This window comes from Chaetura pelagica, unplaced genomic scaffold, assembly GCF_000747805.2.
Source record: "Chaetura pelagica isolate M959 unplaced genomic scaffold, ChaPel_1.0 scaffold90, whole genome shotgun sequence".
NCBI classification, from domain to species: Eukaryota; Metazoa; Chordata; class Aves; order Apodiformes; family Apodidae; genus Chaetura; species Chaetura pelagica.
Genome location: NW_009953496.1, coordinates 1754096 through 1766804, shown reverse-complemented (window position 1 = coordinate 1766804; position 12709 = coordinate 1754096).

The following is a 12709-nucleotide window of genomic DNA, read 5'->3' as shown; positions in this document are numbered from 1 at the left end:
TTCTTACATTTTTCCAATGTGACCTAGAATGCTTAGAATCTATTTTTAAGACTAAGCCATGTTATTACAGTAATCCAATTTACAGCAGGAACTTTAAACACCTAATGACTCAGGTGATGCCTTAGAACTGGTTGATTATCTTGTGTTTTTATTAGATCTTTTCCAATGTCCTGTTAAAGTATAAAAGATGTAATTTGCAGTCATGGCACTACTCCCTCTACAATATTTTTCTTATAATTTACTGCATCTCATTTAATGATTAGTCTTTGCCATTTATTTTATTATTTGGGCAGATGGTTTGATTTCTCAAAAAATCCCTATGACTACTATTTTTAGCTTAATGATTAAAATAATTAGCAGATGTCTTTCATTTTCTGGGTTATAGGAAATATTTTCTGAGAAGAATGAGGCTGCAATTCTTCTCCCATGAAGCTAGTATTTATACTACAAGATTTACATTCAGCAGCTCATTTTGCAGCAGAAACTGGAGTTCAGTGTGCTGATCATCTGTGGTTCTTGGTGTGAGAACATGTGAGGAGAGAAGAATACACCCAACCACCATATATATCACCATTAAATATTAGTGCCAAAATACAGCCCAGGATTTAGCTTGGTAATATTATTATGTGAAGGCCTGACATCTTTCTGGATGTCTTTTGAGCGAAAATCCAACCTGTGTATTCCTTCAGGCTACTATAGTGGTAGTACTTGTGAGGTAGTCTGAGATGCTGCTCACCTTTCCTCATGCAGCTGGTGGCTGCCGTGTACCAGAGGGATTTTGTGTGTGGTGTTTGGGGTGGAGCACTTCAGATATCTTTTCTGAGTTAGACCTAACACGAACACCTGGAATAACCGCAGAGACCGATAAGTGAGATGGTTACTACATAGCAACAAGTTCTTCAGGGATATGCATGTTCCTTCCCACTGTGGCACCGAGAGAAAAATCCTTTCTGCAACGGGGAGAATCAGTTACCTTAGTGATGTGCAGTAGTGGAAAGCTGTTTCAAAGCAGCTGGCATCAACTTATTTTCTGCTGTGCTCCATGCCTTGACAGAAGCATGGAGCATCCTATTTAGAGCTACAACAGGGTCTCTCTTCCCTTTATCATAAACTGCTATTTATTTGATTTATTTTATTTTTTGTCTCACTGTAGCAATATCAATGTCACTTGAAAAATAGATTTTACATCTGCAAGGCTTGCTCAGAAACTTTTCATGTTTCTGTATTTTTAGACAGCTAGAGGATTAGGAAAAAATCCTAATTTAATAAAATTTAATAAATGCAAGAAAATTCGTGCCAAGCCTTTCTTTCTTTATATTGTATTTTACATATTGTTTAATGCTTCAGATAGAAAATAATATAAGATTAAATCCGAAAGAAGCCTCTAATGAAATAGATTACTATCACAGGAAACAAATCATTGAGCAAAATACTGTAGATTACTATATTTGAATTCCAGTTGAGAAATTTGTGAGGAAGACTGTGTTTTCCAGTGGTGCCTACAAGCCACGGAATTAATTCAGTGGCCCAGATCCTTGCTAGTCCTGTGACCACATTTCCATGTTCTGCCTGGCATCTAAAATTTTTAAGATAAACAGGATATAAATAAAGTAAAAATGGAACAAAAGCAAAATGTAGACTTTTAGGATTATTTTGCTCCCTGTGCACTGCCCCTGCTGCAGCAGGCACTCTATCCAGGAGAATAAGGAGCTTGTACCTGGAGAGCAGTGAGAAGCTGCAGGACCACCATCCCTTTCCATTGGCCACCACACTGGATGGGTCACATAGCAAACCTCTCTCTCATTGACAGCCCTTCTCTGAGCTGGGGGTAGAGGTGTGCTGAGCAGGGTTTTCATAGGATCTGAGCAGCCACAGTACTGGACGTAGCAATGTATCAGAGACTCAGGCTGCCTTTTAAGCTGGAGGCAGAGTCTTGCCTCGGTAAAGGCTCTGAACTCTCTCCTTTCTTCTAGAGTGTTGATTTAGAAAGCTGACATTTTGCCTTGCTTAAAAGCATAGTCTTAAGAGGTGCAGAATACATTAATATTCCTTGGAAAAATAATTTTTAAAAGATTCTTAGAGGCCTGTTAAGTACAATGACAGAGCCAAATAGAAGAAGAGGCTTTATATTAAGTTAAAAGGCATTTGAAAACATGGAAGTTGCAAGCAAACAAGGGAACCTACATAGATCATAAATCCAGACAAATTAGTCTTAAAACTGTAAGCAGAGATTTTGAAGAACTACATGCTAAAGGCAATTATAAAATATCTTGTAATACCTTAGACCACAAAAAAAGTTTTGCACAATGGAGAGATTGTTTTGGAGTAGAAGAATCATAAAAAAGGCCATGGAAGAGGTGCTAACATAACTCTTTGCTGCAGTGTTCACTACCAAAGAGCTTGGAGACATTCATATCCATATTCTTTCTTTAAAAAAATCAAGTCTGAAGAGTTATCTCATATTGAATGGTTGGAAGAAAAAATATCTCAGAGAAGTAAAATGGATAATAAAACCAGCTAGCTTAAGTCTTTATCATCCAGAAGTTTCTAGAGAGCTCAGATATTGCATAGCTGTTCTACTAGCTGAATTGTAAACTTATCATTCAAATGTTTTTTGAAGTCAGCCAAATAGAAGGCACCAACTATTGAAATGGGCCCCAGGTGATGTTTGTATTTGAGGGAATCCACTTTAAAATATCCTAAATCATAGTATCAGTTGGTACATTAATAACTCTGAACTAATGGGGAAGTATCAACATGCCTTTTGTGGTAGGAAGCCATGCCTCCTCCCTGCCTGCTGAAGGCTTCATCAAGCTCCTTCACATGTAAATGATTCAGTCCCCACGGGACTTTTAAATACCATTACTGCTTCTGTCAAGGTCGTTTAGGAAAGACCTGTGAAGATCTTTATAAGAAAACTCCACTATGAGATAAAAAGGATAAGTATTTAAAGGCCCATCACAGGATATTAAAGAATAACTGTCCAGATGCAACTTCTGTCTCACAACACAAGAAAATAAGCACTGAATTAAATCCCCAGCCTATAGGCTTGAAACAAATAAAAGCAAGTGTTTGTTCCACATGGTACATTATTCTATGACACTTTGCCTGCATAATAAGAGAATGATGTAGAAACAAAAATCATAAATGGGTACAAATTTTAGAAGAAATATTCATTGGGTGCAATTAGACATAAAAGTTTAGATTTACAATTCTTTATATGTGTGAAACCTCTAATATATGACCAAAAGCAACAAGGCTTATGATAGTCTATAGAAACAGAAAAGCAATTGCATCATCTGTGTCTCAGCTCCCTGCAGCTTTAACACCTGCAGTCTTTGTGTTACTTAGGAAAAGCTCAGTCTCTGGAGACATTCATTAATATTCCTGGGGAGAAAGTTAGTTGGAAAAGTTGTTTCAGTAGGAATACTAGATTTTTTATGTACTTATTTACCAGTATTTTCATTAAAATACTGACATCGTGAGCACTCAATGGAGAACTTCCTGGTTTGCATAGCACAATTACTCTAAGTGGCAACATCTTCTTCTTTTTACCATTTTACCCACCTGTTGATCAAAACCAGGAGAGGGCCTCCAATATATTGGCCTCTAAATTAGTATGAAGCAAGAGTTAACTCCACAAACGCCACAAACAAGTATGAAGCAAAAATCGAGACTCTGATTAATGAGATTACATGGGTGCATCCAAATACATGCAAGCTTCCACATTCAAGTATCCTGTCATCTGTGATACAGGCTTTACATCTTGCTGCAACCTAGAGCAGAACTGACAGCTATAGATGGGCTTTGGATTAAAGCACACTAAGGAGAAGGGAGGAGATTACATTGCCTAGATTCAGAAATGTTTACCCAGAGGACCTTTGGCTGAAATGCGTGTTTGCATCAGACTGACAAAACCAGGGTTTGAACAGAGATGCTACTTTTCCAGCCCAGAGTTGGCCCTGACAGGTTGGATAGGAGATCAGATGTGCCCTGCAGATACCCATATCTTGCCTCCTACCCTTTCTCATCTTCAGGCACCCACACACATTCATAAAAGGGTTAGAACATTTAAATAGCCTGGTTACAAAATTGTATTGAAGCATAGATACTGATGCAAATTGTATAGCCTGCTGGCACTGCATGAATCATGCCAGGCCTAGAATCAGTCTACATTAATTCCAAGTGCACTGAATTTCCATTTCCAAACTAGTTCTCTTTGATATTCATACTGCAAGTTGCTTTCATTTAGATTATTTTATTTCTTTTTGCAATTTTCCTTTGCATCTATTAATGCTTTTGCCAAGTGTCTGTATACATAGCTAATTGTCAAAGCTTCCCTCATCCTGTTTGATCTCCAGTTCTTCCAAAGGAATGTAAAAAATGGTAATCAGAAATTGAGATAAAGAATGAGGCATGTCTTGAGCTAGTTGTTAAAAAAAAAAAAAGTTAGAAACAGAATCAAAAGAATCAGGAAAGGGTTCATTCCCACTGTCAAGCTGCTTTTCTGCATCCCAGGTAGGCAGATGGTGGACTTGTGTCCTACTGATTTGGTCACCCTCACTTCCTTCATATGAAAAGCATGTGCTACCCTTTGAAGCCTGTCCCTGGTTTCTAAGGGCAAGGGAGCTGCTCCCATCTCATCTCTGTGGAGAACACAGGCACACATGCAGCCTCACCAAACAGCACATACACCATGCCATCAACAGCAGTCTTCTCTCCAAGGAACGCAGAAGGAAGACAAGTCAGGCTGGTGACACTGCCACTGGGAAGGCTACTCGCCATGGGGCTGGTGTGATGAAAGGCCATGCTCAGGTGACGTGTTTGAGAGTGGCTATAAGACACCTGTCATTAGGAGTTTGCCTTTATCAAGTCAGACATAATGTTGGTGCATCTGGTACTTGTGGGGATTCATGGGCACAGTGTGTGCAACCCTGCATGCTGCAACAGCTACTGCAAAGTCATGACACTGCTGTTTGATCCTTTCTACCAAAAATTACAAAAAAAGACTTGTAACAAATGCAGTTGTCCATAAATCCCTGGAATAGCCTGCTGGGTGAAAAGTTTATTAGAAGTTACACTCAATTAACAAATGTCTATCATCACCAGATGTGTATATCCTGAGGTACAGTTTAATATATGTCAGAAACAGTTAAAATGATAGGCTACATGGTGATTAATGCTTAGCTGGTAATTTCACAAAGCATCACACCAAGTAATGGAATACCTCCCAATTAAACAGCCTAACCCACATGACTAATAAAAAATGGGTGAAAATATGAAATAAGGGAAAGGAGATTATGTCCAAATAATATAAAGAATTGCAATGTGTTTGCAGTTGTTCCCCAGGCTATGCTTTCATGTTTAATCCAACTGTGGAGGAAACATCTCCTTTTGAGATCAATAAATAGACATTTTGTTCAGTAGTGATAAACAGTGACAGAGCTCCAAGTCCATTCCCAAGAAGACAAATGGGGTGAAGGGTGGGCCATGGGAACTAATGAATATTGCCAGAGTGGTATCATGAAAGCAGGGTCTCCACTCCAGCTCTGCTACACTGCAACCATCCACATGGGCCTGAATTAATTGTCAGGTGGGTGCTCAAGAACAGGGTTGACTGTGCAGTGCTACACCATGGATTACCAGATGGAGTGTGTTCAGACATTGCCCTTTGCTGGGGTGAAATGCCTAGTTTGTGCATTAGCATTTAAAAAGAAGACACTGATTCCTTTCATCATACAGCCCTAAGCTCCTAGTTCAACTGAAGCAGTGCAGAGAAGTTGCCAGGACATTACCTGTCTCCTAAGAGTTCTGCAGTGTGAGGCACAGGAAAGGAACAATGCAGGCACTGGAAAATTGCCACCTGGCTGCTTTATAGCAGTGAAGAAATTCCCAGGGCTTTGGAGAAGTACTGTTTGGCTTTTCCAGAATGCCAGCTGCAGCTAAATGAATGCCATGTTAAGGTACCCAGTTTACCTTTGTTGCCTCCAAAAAGCCAGGTTCTTCCTCAGAATTTTGTTAACTATTGAACACTCTTCAATAAGCACTGCATAAAAGAGCTGGAGTTTATAAAAGGATAGAAACTGGCCTCTAAGTGGCTCCAACAGCCAGAAGAGCAAACACATTAATGAGAAATTAATCACAAATCAGTAGAGACAAAAGACGAGAAACGGCATTGTGGAGACTTATCTGTATGAAGTCACAAGGTGATCAGAGAATTAAAATTATTTCAGGCATCCAAGCACATGACTATCTATTAATTTGGCATTAGTTGTAATTTTCATTTGGTATCTGAGCAATCTGGACTCAAAAGTTCCAAATAAAGAAGACAGTCAACGCAAGTAATGTGGAATGAAAAAGTCAGATAATAGAATGGACTTGAATCTGAGTTGCCACTTCAAATGTAGAGATCATTAAGTCTGGGATGACGTAAGCAGTAATAAACTTGCACTGGGTTTTCTTGGGGGGTATTCATTTCATGTCTGGCTCAGAGAAGTCTCCAGGGAGAGGGCACATGAATACTGAAAAGCAGCAAAAAGCAGTTCTGAAGAGGGGTGAAAGGACATTTTGTCTTAAAAAACCAAAAGCCAAGAGAAGATGTTTCATGAAAGAACCTCTCAGAATGAATCAACTCTTCAGAGTGCGTCAAGTTAGCTTTACAAAACAGACTGTTTCTGTGTTTTAACTATTCAGAAACCTTCAGTGAATCAGTGAATTAATTTCTTTTGGAAAATTTCTCAAAAGTGCCTCACCAACATTACCAGATAATAAATTGTTATAATTCAGCTGTCAACCAGTGTGACTGATCACCTATAGTTTTATTCTTGCTCTTTCATTAAATGGTCTCTGCTTTAAAAAGACTTTTAGAAAAAATATATCCTCACCTACTCACAAAATTAATCTCACATTTAAGCAGCCTTGATGATCGAAGTTCTTATCTTTGTGTGTATTAGTCTCAGCCAGAATTATAATTATCTGAAAATACCAGGAAAGCAAAAGTTTTGTTCCTTAGAAAGCTCGAGAGGAGACGATAACAAGGGCAGAGACAATGGATATGAAGATACAGGCTGACCCTCTTAAATAACCTTGTACAAGACTCTTCAGGCTTCTGTAAAATGGGAATATTAATAATTCAGAATGTCATTAAGAGAATGATCACTGTGGATTTGGTGGTCCAAAACATTATACCTGGTAATGAGACCATAGAGGAAGAGATTAAGAATGGACATATCTGAGATGTGATCGATACTGAGGCAGGCAGTTTGAGCCAGAATCTAACCGACAAAAAGACCGAGGAAGAGAGATGAGTTTTTAGGAAGTAGAACTGAAATATTTCTACCCTAAAATGTGCAATGTCCAACCAAAACTACCAAAACCATTGCAACAAAAAAAAATCATATTAAAATAAAAGTTGAATGTAGTAAGATTGTACCAATTAGAAATAATATCTTCATCCAGAACCAATGAATGGGTGACAGCCCAGAGGAAGAGGGAGGTCAGGTAGTAATTCCTTCAGTTGGACACTTTTTCTCTACGGTTGCCACACATTGCCTATCACATGTTGTCATTGAAGACAGATGTTTTTAGGATAAAAGTTAAAATCAAGAGACAAGATAAGAAAAATATTTTTCAGTCTGGATCTGAAAAGGTATCTTTATAAATTAACTTATTTGTATAAAATATAGAGAACGTATAATGCAAACTGTCCAAATAACGTGCTGGGAAAGCCTGAAAAACCTAAGAAGGGAAACCTAGACCAGGCAATACTTATGTAATAGATCATCAGTGACTTTTAAAATCAGTATTTGTAATTCACTTATGTGAGACAAACGAAATAACAAAAATCCTGAATGAAATGAATGAAAAAAATGAATAGCAGTTGCACTTACATGAAAAAAAGTACAAAATCTTGTGTTGGTAGAGAATACCAACAATAAAAATTCCAGTGATTCTTCTTCCTGTCTCAGGTTACAATAAACTGATCTGCAACTGGGATCAGGAAAAAAAGAACCATTTGTCATAGTTACAGAAATAATACAGGTAAAATGACAGTCTAAAGACAAAACTTAAAAAACAGTTTAAAAATTGCAAAAGTGAAGCATTACTGCCTTGAAACAAAAGCCTCCTTGTTGCTAAGTTGTATCTGCAAAGCCTTGTCAATTGGCCAGAATATTATCCAGTAGACCAGAGTCAAGAAATAGTGTATTTGTATCTGTATTTCAGTATCTTTCCTGATAATGTCTGGTGAGTCAATGCTTGACCATCAAAGGTGGCCATAGGTAGTAGTACCTGCAATGCCATATAATGGTTCTGGTCTGATCACTCAACATCACTTAACCAGTTTGAAATTTGTTGTTTCCTCTTGCCTGTGGCTTTTCCATCCTTGTTATAAAGTAGCTGCTCCAATACCATTAATCCAGTGCAGAACACCATGAATGATGAAGCTCAGATTTACCAGTGAAAAAACCACTGATCTTCAAACCAACCTGTCAAGCTAGAAAAAAAAATGGCAGAAGGAGGCTTATGTTGTTCAATGTGTTTTTTTCTTTCATAGTACTAAATCAGTCTAACTTCAATTTCTGCAAAATAAGTTCCCCATCATCACTAATAAGGAATTGTTTAAAATTTATAATGGCTCTGACCATCCTCCTAAGGTGTTGTTTTTGTTGTGTTTTTTTGTTTTGTTTTGTTTTTTTTAAATAGGGACCTAAAATGAGGGATGATTTCTGGCTGGCCTAAATGGCCTGCTAGCTGCAGGTCCAGAGAATGAGCAAGTTCAGCTGAAGGTAATGAAATTGCAAAGGACATAGATATTCATTTAGATGTTCCTCTCTGAAAGTGTTGATTCTTTTGTCTCTTTTCCTCTCTGTTTAAAAACTTGTTCCATCTGAAGTCAAAGGATTCTGAAAATAAACACTGATTTACTTCCTTGAATGCATCAATCAGTTTATCTGTCATATCTTTTACTATTAGGCTATATTTGCACATGGGCAATTTGTTCCACTCCAAAAACTAGCAGTGAACTGTTCCAGCTTGCCAAGAGATCACACCGACAGCTTAACAGACTACGAGAGCAGTTTGTTTATTTAGTACACAGACATAAATCTTTTCTCCTAACAGCTTTGTTTAAGGCACAGGCCTGCTTGCTTCTACACCTGAACCTGCCACAGACATGTATATATGGTCACACCAGGAGCAAAGTTATAGCAAGGGACAATGCTGACGTTTAAGTTGATTTGGATAGTGTTGTGCTCCCTTAGGTGAGTTTATACAGATGCAGAGTCCGTGTTGCAGTCTGAACTTTCCCCGGGTGCTTGTGGCTGTTGGAGTGAAGAAAGCATAGCTGTGTCAAGCACATCTGTACAAATCCCATCACTAATTACCCTGTAGAAGGGCAGCCCTTGGGTTCAAGAATTAGAGCCAATGTCCATCCCTGATGGTCTCCCAGGGCTCTGCTGAGGAGGTCTCTCACAACTCATACTGCAGGAACAGCTTTCCTTTCTCCAAAATCTTCTAGAAACAATAGGAAAAACAGATTTCTGCACTGCCCACCAGCTCAAATGTTCTAAGTTTGATATCCTCCATAAAGGAAGCTATTGATGTGGAAATTGGAGTTCTATTTTAAAATAAAATTATTAAGTGATGTAATGAAGAGCCCTTTTATCATTAAGAGGAAAATATAGGTACTTTTTGTTACTCAGTGCGTATTTTTATACTTAGCTAAGAATATTGGAAAGGCTGCTAGGTCAGAGCAAAAGTCTTCTGGCCCAGCATTATGCCCTTGACAGAGGCCAATAGCAAATGCTTCAGGACAAAGTGTAAGTGAAGGACAAGCAGGTGGTGATGGCTTTGCATCCTGGTGCCAGCAATTACCATTTTAAGCATTTCCTGAATAGAGGTTGCAACTGGACAATTATGTTTAATAGCCCTTGATGGATCTTGCTAGTAGCTATTAATCGAAAAGGGAAGCTCTCTTGTCAGTTCATGACTGATTAGCTGCTTTGAAAGCTTGTAGTGAGGACCTTGTGTAAGGATTTTAGAAATCCAGGTACACCGTAGAAGCCAAATCACCCTTATTCATATGCTCGCTAACTTCCTGCAAGAATGCTGTGAGGCTTGTGAAGCCTGTGTTGCCAGGAGAGGGAGCTGTGCAGGTGCCCCGGGAGCCTTTAGAAAAATTGGCATTGCATTTGTTGCCCCCGTCTTCTGGGACAACTGTCAGAGTCAGTAAAGTAACAGCTAGTGGTTCAGCAATTTCATACTTAAATCTGTTTAAAATTGCCAGTGAACAGCATCTAATCCCACCAATGTTATTAATTCTTTGAAATTAGCCATAGTGCCTAAAATATCCATCCTAAAGGCAAAATTATCCCTAGCTGTTCCTTGCTTGTTGCTTCAACGGGTGTTTATACGGAGCAAATACTAAAATCTTACAGTTTTACCTCCTCACGATTACATTTTAAGATTAGTACCTCTGTATTGCCACTGCAAACTTTATGCTTAGCTGAAACTTTTAATTGATCAAAATAGGTCCTTGTTGCATAATACAGACCAGTAACAGTGGATATGTATCAGTGTAGCTCCAATAACATCCCTGCATATACAAAAAAAAAAATAAAATAATTATCTTCTCTTAAAAAAAACACTTTCTGTAACAGTTTTGCTTTTTATATGCATACATGTATTTTAAGGGTTATTAAAAAAGATAAATTCCATAATCAACTGGCTCCAGACCCTGCTATCCAGAGGAGAAATTAAACAGACACTTTCTAAACCACTATCTTCTTCTAATCTAGGCTTTAACAATGAGGTACAAAACTGAGGCCATTTATAATGAAATTGTGTCATTTAAACCCTGTCTATTAATCCTGAGCTAAAAATATCTACGTTTCTTAATTTATTTTTAGATGAGACAGTAGTTATAGGTATTTGTTAAAAGAGATGCAATTAACAAAAATGTTTCAGCTCATATATGTGCTGCTTATATATACATATATAAATAAAAAATATCTTTAGTTAATATTGAGGCACATACAGTCCCACTAAATTCCGTGGAGAGAGGTGACACTGTGCCAATTAAGGTTCTGGCCCAGAGGTAGATTTCACACAGAGGTTAAGAGACATATATAAAAATTCAGGAACATTGCTTGGCTTCAAATTAGCCATTACTACTAAAAAGAATTAAGAAAAAAAACAGATGGCTGTGTATCTACAGTGTTGAAATGAAAAGTGAATTGTCACCAGATTAATTGGAAGTGCTGTTATGGCATGAAGATCCATGGCAATTAATTTCAAGTAAGATACTAATGGATACAGGTCCATATGTGTACATGATTGTGTACATGTATATTCCCTTATGTGTGCAACATGCAGATTGCATGTTTTGTATATTCCCTTATGTGTGCAACATGCAGATATGTAATGACACACATACATATTTATCTATATACACATCTACACAAAAAATGAGAAACAACAAATATTCTGTGTGTGTCAGTACCTGTGAGGATAGTTTATACATACATACAATTTTGATAGCACAGCTTTCAGTTCTGAACTAGTTTTTTTGTAAATCTGCTTAGAGCAAAAGCCAAGGAAACCCTGCCTATCCACAAAAGAAGGAAAAATAATCCCTCCAATACACAAGACAGGATGATTTTGAAGAACACAGATAGACCCAGGTCTTCTACAGTCATATTGGCTGACAAAAAAATACGGGGGAAAAATCATTCTTCAATGAATTTCATAGGAGTCTTTAGGCTGAATAACACAAACACAAAGCTTCTCATGGTTGGACTAGCAGGCAAGATGGGAGTAGACTGAAAATTGTCAGTATTGGGTTTTAAGAGCATCCACCACACACTGGTACAATGCTAGCAGCAGTCTCCAAAATCCCAATTATTTAGACACACTGAACCATACTATGCTACACAAATTACAGGAGGTTGATTTTATTACAAATATATCTGTCTGTTATGTAGTGGTGTGTAGTGAGTCTTGCTAATTTACCCTTGGAGAGCATTTTTTCCAAGCAAACAATAACAGTAACAGAAGTAGAAATTAGTTTTCCTCTCTCATTTGCAATGACTGTGTAACAATCTTGACCAAATCTGCATTTAATCTTCTGTTGCCATAAATGGCACAACAGCAATTTGCACAATCTGATTATTTTTTTGTTCTTTCCTTCATGACAGTAGCTGTTTAAAACAGTTGCAGATTATTTATTCTTCTTTACTGAAGGATTAAATCCATACAAATCCATACATATTTACAAAAAATATATGTTGTTAATAAATTTCTACTCAGTAATTTATTTTTATATGACAAAAACCATAATTTTGCAAATTATTTATATAAAATACATAATACTGGTTTAGCATTTAAATCTATTGCATCATTTTATTTTTATCTACATGAATGGGTATTGTTGGAACAACAACAAAACATCTTGTGAAAGGAAGATAAAGAGAAACATTTATTCTATAGTCTTATCTATTTATTTTAATCAGGATTACCTCTAGGTCAGTCCTTAAAAAATCTGACCCCTGAATTGCATTTAATTTCAGTTATCTCTATTATGAGTCTTTGCACAGTCTATCAGAAACAGGAATTTCATTCTTTTGTGCTCCACTTCTCTCTCACAATAAAGACATAGCCCTAGATATCATAATCTCTTATCACAGACATTATTTCAGTATTACTTTTCATT